At 37.5% G+C, this 18,626-nt stretch overlaps 2 long non-coding RNA genes across 6 annotated transcripts; one reads left to right on the forward strand and one right to left on the reverse strand.

Annotated features, from left to right (window-relative positions):
• Nucleotides 1-7,597: 7,597 nt before the first annotated feature.
• LOC118594235 lies at nt 7,598-14,414 on the reverse strand. Of its 5 annotated transcripts, none has more exons than XR_004946331.1 (5): nt 14,287-14,414; nt 13,346-13,487; nt 10,488-10,602; nt 9,965-10,127; nt 7,598-7,725 (listed from the first exon to the last, which is right to left on the reverse strand). It is a non-coding gene; the product is annotated as an uncharacterized LOC118594235 (long non-coding RNA). The 5 variants fall into 5 exon arrangements; XR_004946332.1 differs by lacking the exon at nt 13,346-13,487 and adding an exon at nt 13,554-13,622; XR_004946330.1 differs by having other exon boundaries at nt 13,346-13,622.
• Nucleotides 14,415-14,499: 85 nt separating this feature from the next.
• Nucleotides 14,500-18,093, forward strand: LOC118594300. The gene is made up of 2 exons (XR_004946336.1): nt 14,500-14,713; nt 18,002-18,093. It is a non-coding gene; the product is annotated as an uncharacterized LOC118594300 (long non-coding RNA).
• Nucleotides 18,094-18,626: the final 533 nt, after the last annotated feature.

An 18,626-nucleotide genomic window follows, 5' to 3' on the forward strand; every position in this document is an offset into this window, starting at 1 on the left:
AAATTAATACATATTTATACTTTTCAAGGAAAACAAAATACTCAATAAAATAACTTTAGTTTATTAAAATTTTATAAAGTCCTATCCTTTCCTGAATAGCCAGATTATGAGTGAAACTAATTTACTCTGTACATGGGGATTTCTCCAGAAAGCTAAATCTAAACTTAAGTTCTAACTGTAATTTTAAAAGTTACTTTCCCAAACTTCCAAATTATTAATATCTCAGATTTACTAAATAAAAAAGTTAAGGAGAAAGTTATATTTCAGCAATACTTCCTTTAATTTGTCATTTAAAAAGTCAATGCTGTATGACTATTGTTTATATTAAACAGTTGGGGTTTTTTTTTCCTCTTACCATTCTGTATGAGTTGAATATGACCTCCTAATAGCCAGAAGAGAGAATCAGTCACAATTTGGAAAAAATGTAGTAATTTATCTTTCTCTTCACCCTTAATACAAAAGACAAAAACAATTTACTTTTCTATACTCCACTTTATATAATAAAAAGAAAGAACATGGAAAGACATCTCTCAGAATAATCAGCAGACTTTGATTCCAGATCAACAGCTATTTATAAAGTACCTGAACTTGTAATGACTTGTTTCTTCATTTGTAAAGGCAATGGTTGCAGTACATGAATGCTCTACTACTCACAGATAAGACAAAATTATCCAGATAAAACAAAACAAAGTAGCCTAAGAATTACAGATTGATATGGTTGATATGCATCAGAATGACTTGTGGAATTTTTAAAATACTCCTAGGCACAAGTCCAAATATATATATTCTGAAGTTCCAAAGCTAAAGTCTACACAGCTATATTTTCACAAAGTTAGATGAGTGATTTCATTATGCAGCCAGGGTTGAAAACCATGGCAATATGAAAATGTAAGCATGCAAGGCATTATTAATAGAACTTTTCAGTTCCAGTTTCTACTCTAAGACTTTATCAGAGCAGAGAGCATACCACTTACTCCCCATTGTAACTCACTGTCTCCAATTCCGATGTACAGTAAATGTTTCATTACTATATACTAAGTAAATAAATAATGTTTTCTGATGACTCTATTCTTATGAAAATGTAGTAGAGTGCCACAACAGGAGACAAAATAGATTCCATTGACAATGTATATCATTTACTAGCCATCTAACTTTAAAGTTCTATAAGGGCCTCTAAACTCATCCAGGTCCTGAACATTTCTACTGCAGCACAAAACTGATAATAGTTAACAAACAAACCACCTGTTAATTATAACAACTGTCCTTCCTATAAAATACCAAACATAAAAAATGCCACATTAGACTGATTCCTCTTAGTCTAGTAAACTCCCTTTTCCAATTTCATCCAAAGATACAATAAGAAAAGGCATCATAGTTCTTGCTGTCAATCTCAAAGGGAGATGTATTTCTAGATGTCCAGATTTTACTTTAAAAGCCTGTTAGATAGTGTCAATATCTAAAATAGAATTTAATATAACAGTGGTTATTATGAACTGTGTCTCCCAAAATTCATATGCTGATGTCTTAACCCAATGTGGTATTTGTAGAAGCATGAAATCATAAGGATAGTTTCCTTTTGATGAACTTCATGCCCTTATAAGATTACCCCACCACCTGACAGAGACCATGTGAACACATAGCCAGATGGTAGCCATTTCTAGCTGCCAACTATAAATTAGGTTCTACTAGTAACTAAATTTGTCTTATTTTTGTACTTCCCAGCATCCGGAATTGCAAAACCAAAAATGTCTATTTTCCTTAAATTGAACTGTCTACTATGTTATAGTAGCCTAAATTATGACACTGATGAATTCGCTCCATAATTTACAAAAGTTGTGAATGAATTCAAGTCTAATACAGCAGTAGGTCCAAAGGTATATTCTGCCAATAACTCTTCAAAGGAAAAAGGATTTATCCTTATAGACCGAGGGTGGAAGTTAACGAGCAACTTTCATAAGGGTCTTAAATTGAGAAAAAAGGACATAGAGAACTGTTTTAAAACTTGATCCTGCCAAGCTTTAGATTAGTGCTATTCCAACTTTACTGGTTCTCAGCTTTTGAATTTAAAATATAAATTCATATATGTATATCGAATTTAAATTAAATTATAAACAACAAACTGCCATATATCAGATTATATAACTGCTAACTTCTTTAAATTAATTCATAGACAAGGGGGGGCACAAACTCCTATTTGTTCAGCTTTTGCTTGAGTTGTGTTTGCTAGAGCACTAAAACATGTGGTTATCCCCATAATATTCAAGTGTGTGTATGTAAAACAGAAGAAAAGAAGCTCAAAAAAAAATCCATAGAAAGAAATTCAAGAGTAAAGAGACTACCTATTAAATATTTGCAAACTATGTATCTGACAAAGGTTTGATGAATAGAATATTATATAAGAAACTCAAATAACTGAAAGCAAAAAAGAAAGAATTTGATTTTAAATCTAAAAGGACATTTCTCAAATGAACACATACAAATGGCCAACAAGTTTATTAGAAAATGCTCATTATTAATCATCATCAGGAAAAGGGCAATCAAAACCCCAGTTGGCCAAATGGGTATTATCAAAAAGACAAAATAACAAAAGTGCTAAGGAGAATGTTTAAAAAAAAGGGAAATATAAACTTGTTACAATTCAAGAACTATGTGTGGGAATTCAACAAGATATATATGCAGTAATTACATTACTATTTTTTATTTAGAAGGAATGTAATTAATATCAATACACAAGTACTATTTTTTGTACTCCTTTATTGTAACACTATTCATAATAGCAAAAAATTGGAAATAACCTAAGTATCTGTCAACAAATGAATGCACAAATAATGAAATACTTTCAAGGCATAAAAAGGATGAATTTCTATCATTGGCAACACCATGGGTGGAAGTGAAGGTCAGTAAATGAAGTAGGCTAGACCAGAAAGTCACATACTACATGAATTCACACATAAAGAATCTAAAACAAGCTGATCTCATAGGACTTGATACTAGAATACTGGTTATCAGAGCCTAGGAATAATAGGAGAAGATGATGGGGGAAAGTTTAACAATAGGTATTATCTAATATTTAGAGATAATTTGAGGTATTCTAAGGCACATGGGATGATTATATATAATGATAAACTTTTAAAAAGGAGTAATTTTATTTTGAATATTAAAGAGATTAACAAATAGGTGTCTCATTCTGACAGTAAAAGTTAATACTGATAACAAAGTTGCAAGCTCACATAGTTTCTAACAACTCCTAATTAATCATTAAAAGAATTATAGACTGGAAGTGGCTCAGGCCCATGGTCTTAGTACTTGGGAAGTTGGTTCAGCATAATTGCTGAGTTCCATGCCAGCATGAGCTGCCATAGTGAATACTGTGGCAACCAGAGCAAGACATACATATTTACATATATGATATAATCATAAATGTTATATGCATAGAAAATAATAGAACATGTCAATGAGAGATATCTAGATAAAATTTTTTTTTCTATTTGTTCCCCCACCACCTCCTGTTTTTTGTTTTTTTCTGGGATAGAGCCTCACTATGCAGCCCAAGCAGCTTTGAACCACAATCTTCCTGCCTCAATCTCCTGACTATTGGAATATAGACGTACATCATTACACCTTGCTAAAAAGGTTTTTTTTTTTTTCTTTTTTTTTGGTGAGTGAAGTAATTCCTGACCTTGAGTCAGGAATAAAAGGCTTCTTGTTGGGCCTAACATACCCTTAGCACCCAGGATGCAGAGGAAAGCAGATTTTGCGTTTATGGCCAACCTGACCTACATAGAATTCCATACAGGTCAGCCAGGATTAGAGTGAAAGCCCATCTCCAAAGTCAAAACAAACAAATAAAAAGAAAAACCGACAAATGAAGATGAGAAGTCTTTGGTATTCAAATTGGAATCTGAGTTCTCTGCTGTGCCGTTTTGGACTAGTTTAATACAACTGGTTGAAAAGGATTGAAGAAGATGAAGAAATCTCAACTCTGGTCTGGTTCCTACGCTCAGGGTGAGGACTGAGGACAGAGCACAAATATACTTCAGGCCTGGCTGTGAATGCAGTGGGACAATTTGGAAGACAATCACTTAGTGTCAAGTCAAGCAGATCAGCTCTATCCTGGGGCCCTTGTAATTGGAGTTCTGAGAAAAATGGGAATGGTAGATGAGAGGCTGGTAAGTCAGTTACATGACGGATTTAGCCATCCACAAGGATGGAAACAGAAGCCGCCAATACAATTTAACAGATAAAAAGACATGACTCCACCTTTATAGGCAGCAGTGCTAAGCAAACTCTCAATGATTTCTCCTTAGGCAGGCTTCTCTGCTTATATGGCTGGCATACAGTACAAACTACACGTTCAATACTATGAAATATGTATACAGCATAGATCTTGTAGAATAACAGGCCAGTAGAAAATCGCCCTGGCCCTGGCCTGGCCCTGAACCCAGGACTTGGAAATCCCCATCCCTGTGACTCAGGGTTAATGGGTAAGCAACACTTTATGCTGTATCTTTCCACTTGTTCATGGTGCATGCTCCAAAGACCCTATAAAAGACAGACCCGCCACTCAGCAACTGCTGTCTCTGTTCCTGCTCAGAGACAGCCAACATTTTGTTTTTCCCCAATAAATCTTGCATGAGGTTTATTGTGTGGTGTGACTTTGTGGCATTCCTTGGCTCCAGATTGCCAAGATATTCCTATACCAGAAAATCTTTTCAGATCTAACAGGCTTGGACACTTAAGAGTGGCAGAACACATGGTCTCCAAAAATTTGCTTCTCTTGTGATGAAAAGGTCTTATCACAAATTCCATCTTTAAATTCTGATGTGCTGATGTGGCACTTCGTTACAGAAAGTGGACTACAAACAAAATATTCTTAGATACTAGAATACTGGTTTCTAGACAAGGCCTGGATTTTGCCCAATGGCTCCTCAATCTGAACATCTGAAGTAGGTACTTGATAAGGCAAAGAATCATCAATTCCCTGGCCTATGGAACTCAACTACCTCTTATTCTCCTTCAGATCATTTCCTCCATCCACTCTCTCCCTCTCCCTCCCTCCCCCTCTGTCTCTCTTTCTCCCTCCCCCCATCTCCCTTGTCTCCCTCTGGCTTTCCCCCCACTCCCCAGAACGTCACACACATATAATCTTGCTGTCACTTAGTTTTCTTGACTGATGTAGAACAAGGTTCTCCACTCCTTTAGAGTTAACAGCTGGACCTGAAGTTCATCTACTCTGATCTCCATCTTCTGACTTTCTGAGGTCATCTTTGGGTTGGGTTCTTTCAGCTGATACAGCTCAACCTCCCAACAGGCCTTATGTTCTTCTACTTTCATTCTAACTTCTAACTGATGCTCTATAATATCTAACTTCTGTATCCTTTGGAACTCAGTCTGCACGTCTGAGTGCTGCTTCCAAAAGCTTTCAGTTGTAGAGCTCAATTTCTTCCTCTGTTCCCTTAGTCCTAACAACATTATATCATCTTCACTTTATGAATGATACTGGAAAGGAATATTTGCTCCTCAGGCCAAATCATCTTGATAGCCGTTATAAAGTGAAGGGGTCACCTATTATCTTTTCTATGGTGGGTCCAGGAATAGCAGAGAGCATTAATGCAACAGCAAGAGAGCACCCAAAGGCAAACTATGTGTGTTTTTCACCATAAAGAAATGATAAATGTCTGAGGAAACAGATTGTTTATCCTGATATGAAAATTATATACAGTATAAAGGTATCAAAATATTACATCGTTCCCTTAGAGAATATGTACAATTTTACTGTCAATTAAAAAACAAAATCTAGTCTAACTAGCCTGAAGTATCAGAAACGAAGTTTGAAACAGCTAGAGTGGCCTGGAAAGAAGTGAGCTACAAAGCAGGAAGCTCCAAAACCTGTATGTAAATGTCCACTCAATTTTTGACTTAACTATGCACTTTTAAGAACAGGTTCTAAGAAGCCAGGAAAGACCATATTAGGTGGTCTGGATTAACAATCATTTAAACCAAAGCACTACATAGAAAGAGTAGGTAGGCTGAGGGCAATCCTCCATTCATAAAACTGGACTAAATCTATTCTGAGAAAGACTAAAAGCAATCCTTTGGAGGATCACCTGATCTGCCAAAATCTGCTTCTCAACAGTCTTTAAAGGAAGGTAAGTGCTCCTACAATGTATCATTTTGTGTCCACAATAAACCAAAAAATACCAGACATGTGAAAAAAAAACCAACCTTGTAAAAAAGAGGGGGAATGTAAAGGTAATAGAAGCAATCTCTCAAGTGATCCAGATATTGAGTCTATGAATAAAGGCTTAGAGTAATTACAATAAACATAGTAAAGAATCTACAAGAAAAGAAGAATATGAAGATTATGGTATGAAGGAAAAGATATGAAAACTCTAAAGGAGAGAGAGCATAATTAAGAAATATAATACATGAAAGCAAAAATTTATTGGATGGGTTACGAGTAGCTTAGATCGAAGAAACAGTCCATTAATGTGAAGGGACACTAACTGAATGTACCCAAAAATCCAACTACAAAAGATGCATAGACGGAATGGCAGTAAGAATGAATGAAGGCTGAGGCAGGAAGATAAGGAGTTCAAGGTCAGCCTTGTGGCAAATGAGCCCAGTTCACATGAGACCCTAGCTCAAAAACACAGAAACAAACTAAAACCAAAACCAGAAAGAGACAGACACAGAGACAGAAATACCCAGAGTTAAAGGAGAATGAATCAATGAATAAATCATACAGTATTCTTTAGCCAGCATTTACACATTTTCTAATGTGGAGATTAAATTCTTGGCTGTAATCTTTGGTTAAAGATATTTAAATTCACTACTTATATGTTCAGCCATATATAGCATGAATGAATGTTGTTATCTGGTAACAATAAAATTAAATTAAAAATCAATAACAATAAAGTACAAATGAAATCTTCAAATATTTGAAAATTATGCAATATACATTATATAAAAGTATAATACACCCAAGAAATACTTGAATTATAAAGATCACCATGCTTGAGTTGAAATATTTTCATTAAGAAGAGGTTTGAAATATGAAACAGAAAGTTTACATATTTTCTTTATCACTATTAGATATTCAGAAAAGTCTTGGGCTTAGAGAACAAACTTTCCTTCAATTAAAGAGGGGAATAACAAGAAAAAAATTTAAGTAGAGAGTATGTTCCAGGAAGATGCTATGGATACAAGTATATATGGATATTGCCCAAAACTGAGTGATTAGACACTCTTCAAAAGTCATACACTATTCTTTAGTGAGCATTCCAAATTTTCTAATGCAGAGATTAAGTTCTCTATTGTAATTTTTTTTTAGGTAAAGATGTTTATCTACTTGTATTCAGCCAGATACAGCATAATTTGATAAATGACATGGGAAAACTGACGGAAGTCTAGATCCAGTGTACATCCTTGTAATCCCAATACTCAGGAGACTTAGGCAGGAGGACTGACACTCTGAAACCTTCAAGGCTCTACACACTGAGTATGAGGTCAGCCTGTGTTATACAGTGAAACTCTGTTTCAGGGGAAAAAAGAATAAAAATTATTGGGCTATAAAACACCAAATAAACACATGCCTTAGCTGCATTGATGAAACAAGTTTGTAATCATCTCCCCAAGACAAGAAAATTTTCGGCAGCTGATGGAAGTAATTCCTTGTAAAATTCCTCTCCATCTTCGCCTGGCTCTAAGCCCACACAGCAATGGCTGAAATAAGAGTACAAGTTTGTGTTAATAACAAATACCAGTTTCATGTTCAACCTTCCGTAGGCATTGTGCTTTCATAAGTGCCATTATTTTGTTGACAAGCCAATAAAAAACTTGCTGGAACTTTTCAACTTTTTAGAGAACTAAATAGCACTTTGGACTTTATGGCACTATGGACCTTGCCTGCATTTAGTTCCAGGGCTCACATACTTTAAAATTGAATACTGGCCCTTTAAGAAATCAAAGACATGCCTGCAGGATGGTTCATGCCTTTAATACCAGCACCCTGGGAAGCAGATACAGGTAGATCTCTATGAGTTCAAGGCCAGTCTGGTTTACATAGTCAGTTCCAGGTCATCAAGTTTACATAGTGAAACTCTGTCTCTGAAAACAAAAACAAACAAGTAGGCGGGCAGGAGAGAGAAGAGAGAGAGAGACAGAGAGACAGAGAGACAGAGAGAGAGACAGAGAGACAGAGAGACAGACAGAGAGAGAGAACATGAAAAACACATGGTTTACAATAAAGAGAATTGAGTTTTCAGTGATTTGGCTATAATCACCATAAAAGGCAAAGAATACCTTGACGGTTTAATTTATGTTAACTGATATATTTTAGAAATCTAATAGCAAAAAATAACTGGGGTAAAGTTAATCTTCAAGGAACAAAGGTAAGAAAACAAAATTACTCTAGTTTAATACCCAATTCTTCTTTCCAACAGACTTTCTTAAGATCCAAAAATTATCTGCCTGTATATTTCTTATATCAGAAGAGAAAACAGTAAAATTATACCGTAACAGTAATAGTAACATTTTATAGCACACAGAAAAGAAAAAGCTCTTTAGAGAACAGTATCTTCATGAAACTACACATTAAAGCTACTCCTTGAATATATTTTTAAAAAAATCAATATTAAAAGTACTTGTAGTCTCATACCAAAAAGAGCCTTCAACCCAAAAGTATGATAAGAACTATTGTCTAAGTCTTTTCGACAAAATGTGCACATACTGATAAAGAATGGCAATTACAAGTTGAGTATGCTAAAAACCTAGCTGGCTAATGCTTGCTATCAAGTTTTTACTTTTTATTTAATTTTTAAACTTAACTACTCAGGACAGCTGTATGACAGGTGGCATTAATAAAAGAAATTACATTCAACCAATAGTCATGAGCTAGCACATCTGATAAAAAAATATACAGGCACTTATTTACTTTCGTTCAACAAATATTGAAATAAGTAATCTTGAAAATTAAAAGTATAAAAGAGTATTACATAGATTTAATAACTTTTTTTGTAATTGCATACTTTGAATTGGGCCTTTATGAAATAACAAAGTAGGAGTAGGCAGTTTAGAAAGATAGGATCTAAAACAGGTTAGTATAAAAAAAAAAAAAAAAATCTCTCCTGTGGAGACAGTGGATCGTTCATTTAAAATCAAATCGGATGGGACTGGAGAGATGGCTCAGTAGTTAAGAGCATTTGCTGCTCTTAAAAGTATCAGAGTTGAAATCCCAGAACCCACATCTGACAGATTACTACCACCTGGAACTTCATCTCCAGAGTATCCAACGTGCTCTTCTAGCCTCTGTGGGCACCAGTACTCATATGCATACACCCACACACAGACACCCACATATACACATAATTCAAAGATAATACATTTCTTAAAATCAAATGGAAGTGGAAAGAAGATTAACTCAGGCACTGAGAACACTTATCCTTTATTGTCTTCTTTTTAAAATTCATTATGATCTTTCAATTTTTAACACGGCAGTAGAAAAGTAAATGCTGCTTCTAAATTTCATGGATAGCATTTGGGCTCCCTAATGAATATACAATTTAGATAGCTAAATCACTACAAAGTGAAATGAAGTTCAATACTTGTTCTTCTATAGTACTTTGCTATATACATTTATTTTGGCACCTAATTCAAGTACCACTGCTGCACAATCTCTACTGTTAGTTCTTCAAGTACAGAGTTTTAATTTATTCATTTCTTCAAATATTTCTGAGTCAATAGGAATATATTAGCCAGTTGGGACTCAATTGGTAAACAAAAGAAATCATCACTGTGGAAAGAAATCCAAAGACAATCAATTGCTACTGGAGTTACAAACAACAACATACAGTGTAAAAGAGAAGTACAACCAAACATATCAGAGGAGATTCTAATTCTCATTAGAGTGACAAAAAAGAAAAACTGAAAATTAGAACAAGCTAATCTATAAGCTTCATTTTACCTTAGGATCTGTGTAAGCTGGGAAATTGTAGTCCAGCCACCCTGGATTCGAGAACAATCTTGACTGAGGACCAATAGACAATACTGAATGAGGTCATAACAATATATATCTTGTTTGACTTTCTTCAACTCTGAACTTCCCAAAGGGGTGTTGTTTATTATTTCTAGGGCAAAAGAAAAGATATACTTAATTTTGCTCAACACACTTAAGAGATTTTTATATGTTGTGATCATTAAAAACATGGTAAAAAGGAAAATGTTATTCCTCAGGGTTAAGATTTCTCTAAACAAATTACAACACTAACACCATATCATGATAGAACCAACATTTACTTAATGTCTTTCCTAATTATGAAAGTATTTTCGCTGGGCAGTGGTGATGCACGCCTTTAATCCCAGAGCCAAGCGGATCTCTGTGAGTTTGAGGCCAGCCAGGTCTACAGAGCAAGACCCAGGACAGCCAGGGCTACACAGAGAAACTCTTGTCTTGAAAAACCAAAAGAAAAACAGAAGTATTTCCTTACCTTTTAACTTCAACAATATAACAGGGACATTTTGTTCAGGACTTTTCGCTACTTCAGCAGCTAAAGACAAGATCCTTGGGTCTGTACCTGTTGGCTTCATTTTTCTCCCTACTACCTGTGTTTTAACATAATAAAAAAAAAAAAGTAAAACAAACAAACCAACCAAAGATCAAATGTACTAAAAAAATCAGAAATTGTGCTAGCTTTACATTTATTCTCTGTCCACACAATTCTAGGATGGAATTCATATAGGAGAAACAGATTATAGAAAGAGGCTTCATATGGCTATTTCTTCAACAATCAGCTTATGAGGCTAGCCCTTGGCTAGCTAGTATCTAGAATGTGGATTTCAGGATTTGTATTGTTCTCTTCTACACCTAGATCACTGTGCCTAAAACTGTTATAAAAATAATGGTTTGTAGTAAACATCAGCTTTTCTTTTAGAGCCCAAGAATTCTGATATATACTTTATCTGATTTTCAATACTTAATGATACCTGAGATGGAGTAATTTAAAAAGAAGTTTATTTAGCTCACAGTTCTGTAAGTTCAAGGGCCTTGTGCTCTGGTGAAAGCTGCCTTGGGTTTGCTACATGAAAGGTGGTATCTTAGCATGAGTGGAAGATATCATATAGACAAGATATTCAACAGAGACTGAGAAGGGGGCAGGCTACTTTTTTATATAAGGACTATCAAACTCTTACAAAAATTCTGTCAATTCTTTTGAGGGTGGCGACACCAATGATGTAATTATTTTCCATTAGGGCTGGAGAAATGGCTCAGAGGTTAAGAGCACTGACTGCTCTTCCAGAGGTCCTGAGTTCAAGTCCCAGCAACCACATGGTGACTCACAACCATCTGTAATGAGATCTGGTGCCCTCTTGTAGCCTAAAGGCAGAACACTGCATACATAATAAATATATAAATTAAAAAAAAATTATTTTCCATTAGGCCTTACCTCGTCAAGGTTCTACCACCTCTTATCCTTGATAGTAAGGACCAATCTTTCAACACACAAAACAGCAAAAATTCTGGTCACTGAGTATCTAATAAGCTTTCCCAGTAGAAAATACTTCACAGGTGTTGTCACAACTGTTTTGCTTGAGAAATTGGGTGTGTGTCCTATGTAATTCACTGGGAGAGGATCCTGGAAGACCAGGCCTGATTTTCTCTGGATGTACTCTATATGGTCTTTTACTTTCATGACTTTGCTTTGCATATCTTCACTATGAATTATAGTTAACAAATAAGACAATGTATGAGTTGAGTCCTGTGAGCCCTTCTTGCTAATCACTAAATCTAGAGATGGCTTTGAAAGCCCTAACATACTAGGCCTCAGAAATGTTGTGTAATAATAAGAAAATTAAAAATTATTTATAGTGAATCAACTCTAAAATGTAAAATAGTCCATACCTCAATTTTCTTACCAAAACTTTTCTATATAAGTCTTAAAGTATTTGAAGCTCAAGAGTATCATTGATATAAAACATATTTTTATTCAATAGTATTTATTATGAACTAAAACTATGCTAAGTGAGTTTTAACGCATTATTATATCCTCACAATGGGACTATGAAGCAGTGCCTATAATCATCTCCAATGTGCAGTTAAAAATAAATAATATAACTTAGCTGGTCAAACAGTGGCACATGCCTTCAATCCCAGAACCTGGGAGGCAGAGGCAGATGGGTTTCTGTGAGTTCAAGGCCAGCCTGGTCTACAGAGTGAGTTTCAGGACAACTACAACTACACAGTGAGAGCATCTTGAAAGAAAAACCATAAAGAGAAAAGATAACTTGAAGAAACTTATCACAGTTCCACCAATACATGGTAGCATCAGTCAGATATCAATCTACCCACAGACCTTGTGAATTTACATTTGATCTTATCATTAAAAGCTGAGAATTTATAAAACCTGTGATTTTAATTATAATGTTCATTATTTTTCTCCCAGGTAAAACTGTAGCCATAAAACATATTTTCAAATAATCTTCTAGCTCATTTCTTAGCTATTATTCTATTACAAATGACACTATGGTCCCATCTTTGCATTTAAGCCTCAGCTGCTATATAGTCTTCAAAAATCATCTCTCTTCTTGGGAAAAATATGAACCATCAATAGACAAGTTCACTGAAGCTATTTTAAAGAAAGCCCAATAAAACTCCTAGCATGAAGAAGACACAAAAGTTTCCTATAGAATGCATGTTAATTATCTTACTCTTTCCAGTGTCTACATTATTCTATCTGTTCTTTGTGAGAGTGCATCAAAATATATTTAAACATTCCCTTCACTAGATGCCATTTAGGTTGCAAATTATTATATATAATACTGCAATAAAAATCCATGTGCAAGTAAGTATGTATGCACTCATTTGGCCTGTAGAACAAATCCCCCATGATATTAGACAGCCACAAAGTCAACAACCTGGGTTTCTCTAAACAAATATTTTCATCTGTGAACAAAGTTGCCATTCCTAGGACCTACAATTCATAATTTAGAAGGTAGCCATCAATGATAAGTCTTAAAATATGAAAGTATAACTGAACCCTAAATAATCATTCGGAGAGCCATGTGTACTATGAACTGTTCTACTTGCTTGCATGTATTAACTCATTTAACCATCTCAACAATTCTAAAGGATGGGCATTATTTTCTACATAGCTATTATCATTACTTCCCCAATTCTAATGATCAACACATTTGTTTGATCTGCTTGTACAAAGCCACACTGTTAGGATGAAGCTGGAGTGACAAGCCCTGAGATCCTGGCTCCAGAACCTTCGTGTCCAATCATCCATTTCAAACCGTCTCCATGCACCTTTGCAAGGGTAGAAGGCAACCATAATCACCCACCCACCTGGAAAAATGGATTGACAAATCTCCTTAAGGTAGAAATGGAAGGATAATCCGACCATACAAATGAGGCTGAAAAATCGTCTGCTGGAGCAACTCGTGATACTTTTTTCTTAACTCTCTAATACAAGGGACGCTTTCGCCGACTTTATAAACGTTGTGAAGTGTCAAGAGGAAAGGAAAGACCATTACTGCTCGGTTTATACTCTCACCCTGCTGCTAGGCTGATCCTTGAGGAATCAAGAGTCCCAGGCCTTGCACTTCACCGCCTCCAGCAATCACTAGGATGGAAACAAATGCCAGCAACCTCATGCACTCAGTTACCCCCAGTCCAAAGCTTCTGGGTCCCCTCGGGAAACGGCCCCTCCTCGGATCCTATCCCTGGCGGGGAAAAGGCCTGTGACATTTACAGGTTAAAAAAAAATAAATTTAGGGCTGGAGAGATGGCTCAGAGGTTGAGAGCACCCCTGGCTGCTCTTCCAGAGGTCCTGAGTTCGATTCCCAGCAACCACATGGTGGCTCACAACCATCTCTAATGAGATCTGGCGGCCTCTTCTGTATACATAATAAATAAATAAATCTTTAAAAATAAATACATTAATTAAAACAAACAAACAAACAATAACTGACCGTCAAAGGAACTGCATTGCCTCAGGCCTCAGGTGGCTTCCAGTCTGGTGGCAGCACCGAGGGGTCGCGGCTGCGGCTCCAGAATGTGCCCGAGAGCCACTAGGGCCTCGGGAAGCCACAGGCCTAGGCCCGGACGCCGCCCCTCCTCAGGCGTCCCTTTCCAAAGCTGCGGGCCGGGCGCTGACGAGGCCCACGCTCGGGTCGCCAGGCCCCGCCAGCCTCTTCACCAGGGCGCTGAGCTGGGCCTCCGAGCTTCCCCGCCCCCCTCGCCCCGGGAGCCCTCACCCATCCCAGCCGCCATCACCGGTCTGTTACCTCATCTTCGCCTCGTCTCCGTCCACCTCAGGGCCCGACCCGCACCGCACGGCCTACCTCGGCGTGGCGGCGTCCGCCCAGCTGCGTGCGTCGCGACGCGGGAAGGGGGCTGAGGGCGGGAGAGGGGGGCGAGGGGCGGGGCGGGATCCCAGGCGAGGGGCGGGGCGACTGTCTTCAGGCAGCCAATCAGGACTCTGGGCGCCCGGAGGGAGAACAGAGCCCGCAGGGTCCGGAGCTCCGGCTCGCAGCCCCGCCCGCGCAGCTGCTTGGGAAAGCTGCGACCGCCGGTGGCCAAGGCGGAGCGGGAAGCAGAGGACGAGAATGAATGGACCAGCGGGACTCGCGTCCCTGGACCGTCGCCAGCAGGTTCTCAAATTAGGCGAAAGCTTCGAGAAGCAGCCGCGCTGCGCCTTCCACACCGTGCGCTGTGAGTGCGGGCTGCCCGGGATACCCGGGAGGAACCTCCTGGGATGGGGACGTGTGTGGTGCTAGGGAGGCAGACGCCTCGGAATTCTGTAATTCTGTACCCCGCGGCCCTTCGCTCCCCGGGGGGACCCGATGGCAGCACGATCCACTACCCCGTTCCCAGTCTCGGTTCGGGCACCTGGCGTCCCGCAGGTGTAGGAGAACCCTGGACGGATGTCCGAGGGACGGACAGACAGGAGAGGAGGTTTTGTGGAGATCTGTAAGGGGCTGCTGTGGAGACAAGCCTGACAAGGGGTTAGTGCAGAGTGCAAAGGTGACAGATGGAAGAAAGGACCCAATGCAAGGCAAAAATGGTGTTTAGAGCCCACGGGGACATTTCTTCCTCATTTTCACTCGTCCTCTGGCTTTTGAGGGGTCTCGTTTGGTTTGTTTGTGGGGAGAGACTGTCACCCATCTCAATAGTTTGTATCGCTTTGGGATCTCAGAGTTCATGGTCAGCTAAGTAATTATTGATTATCAAAACACGAAAGGTGGGGTTTTAATACGTTATCTTTAATAGTGTTGGAAAATTGGTTATAATGTGTCTTTTTGTTTTAGTCATTAAATGATATAGACGCCAGCACGAAAAATGATAGCATACTTTTGTATGTAAAACTTCTTTTTTGCATAATAGGCCTCAGGATTTTAGAGCATAAAGGAAACATCACTGAGCCGTGACCTCTAGTGTGTGTGTGTGTGTGTGTGTGTGTGTGTGTGTGTGTGTGACACAGAGAGAGAGGCAAATGTAGTTTTTTTTTACATCTTTTCTCCACCCCGGCTGTTCTTTACTGTCTCATTGTTTTCCCTTTCTTCAGTCATTCTGTCCTTTTTCTTATAAAAAGCTATATTCTGAAAACACCCAATTAAAACTCAGTCCTCAAAGTTTAAGTTGTAAACAAACTAGCTATAATCACTCAGAGTAAATGTAGGAAGAACCAATGGTTTTAACCTTCAAACTTAGACTTTATAAAAAGTGTCTTCTTATGCAAGCATAACATGTTTGGGTGGAATAAATGGGCAGGATTTACCAGCCGAAGAAGAAGAACTCCAATGGTGTCACTTGTGTATTGTGCCCTGGATGACAATTCAGAGTTCCCTACAGTGAAATAGCAGTGAGTGCTGTGCAGGTCCTGTAGTTTCTGTGTGTGTGTGTGTGTGTGTGTGTGTGTGTGTGTGTGTGTGTGTGTGTGTCTGTCTGTCTGTCTGTCTCCCTCTCTCCTGTCTGTCTGTCTGTCTGTCTCCCTCTCTCTCCTCCGGTTCATTTTTCAAAAGTAAGATACTGTTCTTATCTAATCTCTCAATCTCCTTTTCTCTTCTCAGGTTCGCAGTAATATTTTTCAAGCTACAAGGATTAAGATTACAAAAAAGTTATATAGAGATAGATATAGTTTTTAATTTTACATGTATATGTGTGGGCTGAAGTGTATATATGTGCATCACTTGTATGCAGGTACCCTCAGAGGCCACAAGAAAGACTCAAACTCCCTGTAACTGGAGCTATCAGTGGTTGTCAGTCACCTGATGTTGGTGCTCAGAATGATCAAGGTTTCTGCAAGAACAAGTGCCCTTAACTGCTAAGCCATCTCTCCAGTCCCTGAATATGTATATATAATTTATAACTTAGGTATACCTTCTCTTCTTACCGATAAATTCCTGAATTAAATGAATGAAATAGAGCTTCTTACAAGTGCTTTGCAGGTGCTTCAGAGACTTTCATTTATAGCTTCTTTGGTTAATTGATTAATTAATTACAGTGTTAGAAATCAAACTCAGGGCCTTGTACCTACTAGGCAAGTGCTCCAACACTGAGCTACATCCCCACTTTTACAAAAGTTCTTAAAATTTTGAAGTCATATTTTCCAAACCTGAGTCAGATAATCCTGCCACAAGAATGACAATAAACAAGAACATGCAAAAAGACAATGATAATAATAACCACAGGGTAAACAAACTTAGATTCCACACTTAGTCTTACAGACGGTATTAAAAAGGTTTTCAGTCTTTTTCCTCCTCTCTCCTTATTGAAATAAGTATAGTATCACAAAGAATCTTTTTAGGTTTATTTAAATAAAACCTGCTATTATACTTGAGAACAGGTTCATTTCCAGAGTGAGTCCCAGTCTTAATAATTCAGTAAGAAAAGGAGACTATAAAATAGAGAATTTGGCATTTATGCAGGGCAGATGGACCTAATTTATAATAAATACTCAAGCCAGTGTTCTTTGAAAGAAACTGTTATTTTAACTTATCTACAACATAAATTTTGCTGTCTTTTATACTAAGGCTTCAGAGAAACCTGGCTGTGAACCCTGACTTTCACTAAATGCATATATAATAGGAGTTTGAGAGCATTGTCTAAGCTTTCAGCTGCAATGTTCATATGTGAAAATGTTAATAGCTACCTTTTAGATTTTTTTCCAGAGAGATTGTGGTAGCATTTAAAAAATCCTAGCACAGTGTTTAGAACATGGTAAAGAATAAATAACAGCCACCATTAGTTTGTATGAGTTATATTCATAGATGCATGAGGAGTACTATTGCATGTAATTGACTTAAGTGCAATGACAGTAAGATTTAGCAACAAAGATTCACTACATAGAAGAGTTTGACGAACACAGTAGAATTAACTGGATTTGGGCTAGCACTAACTTTTTCATTTATATCTATGTAAGGGCTAATAATCAGTAAACGTCCTGTTTTTAGTGACACTATTTATTATTATTACAAAATAAGCTTATAGGTAGTGACTACAGAAAGATTGTCCTCTATTTGAGTGGGCCCACCCACCAAAAATAGTAAAGCTTTAATGTAAGTAGATATCAGAAATTACACTAATTTAAAATAGGATTTACTTATGTTTATAATGAAGGTTCTTTGATCAGCACAGACTGTGACACTCTTTCCCTGTCATGATGGATTGTACTCTCTAAAACAGTGACCCAAGGGGCTGAGCAGTTAAGAGCACGTGCTGCTCTTCCAGAGGACCTGGGTCTGGTTCCCAACACCCACCTGATAATCGACAACTGTCTGTAACTCCAGGTCCAAGGGATCCAATGGCCTCCTCAGGCTCCTGCACACAGGTGGTGCACATAAATGCCTGCAAGCAAAACATCCATGCACATTAAATAAAAAGAATCAAAACAAAAACACCAGGGAACCAAATAATCCTCTCTAGGTTGCTTCTGTCAGTATCTGTCACAGTAGGACGTTGTTCTAGCTTACAAAAATTGATATTTGTATCTGTTTTTAGATGACTTCAAACCTGCTTCTATTGATACTTCTTGTGAAGGAAATCTTGAAGTTGGCAAAGGTGAACAGGTGACAATAACTCTACCAAATATAGAAGTAAGTAGTTCTATATCTTACGATGGATATTACAGGATTGCCACTAATCGTTGATGAAAATATTTGTACAATTCACAGAACAATGGTTCGTTAAAGAGATGGATAAAAATAGAAAGCAAAATCAACATGTTTCAAACTATTTTGGCTGAAATAATTTTAAAATACTTTAATTCATTTAATAGTTTCAAGGAATAGCATCGCAAATGACTTGAAAGTAGCTGCAGGGATAAACAAATATTTATAAAATTCCCATTATAAGCCAGGTTTTATACTCTGAACTAGGGATGATAATAATAATGTTTCTTGCTTTCTGGTGTGATTTGTCATTGTGAATGAACACATAAACAAATATCCAATGCTATAAGTTAGAACACTTACAAAATTCTGTGTCTGCACTTAAACAGAACAAAATACTCAGCCCAGTGAAATCCTGGAAAGCTTCATAAAACAAGCAGTCATTGAAGAGCAAAGTATCAGGCAGACAGGAAGTCTAATACTCTGGCCAAGCAGAGCGTTATATAAAAGGAATT

This window comes from Onychomys torridus, chromosome 12 (genome assembly GCF_903995425.1).
Source record: "Onychomys torridus chromosome 12, mOncTor1.1, whole genome shotgun sequence".
NCBI lineage: Eukaryota > Metazoa > Chordata > Mammalia > Rodentia > Cricetidae > Onychomys > Onychomys torridus.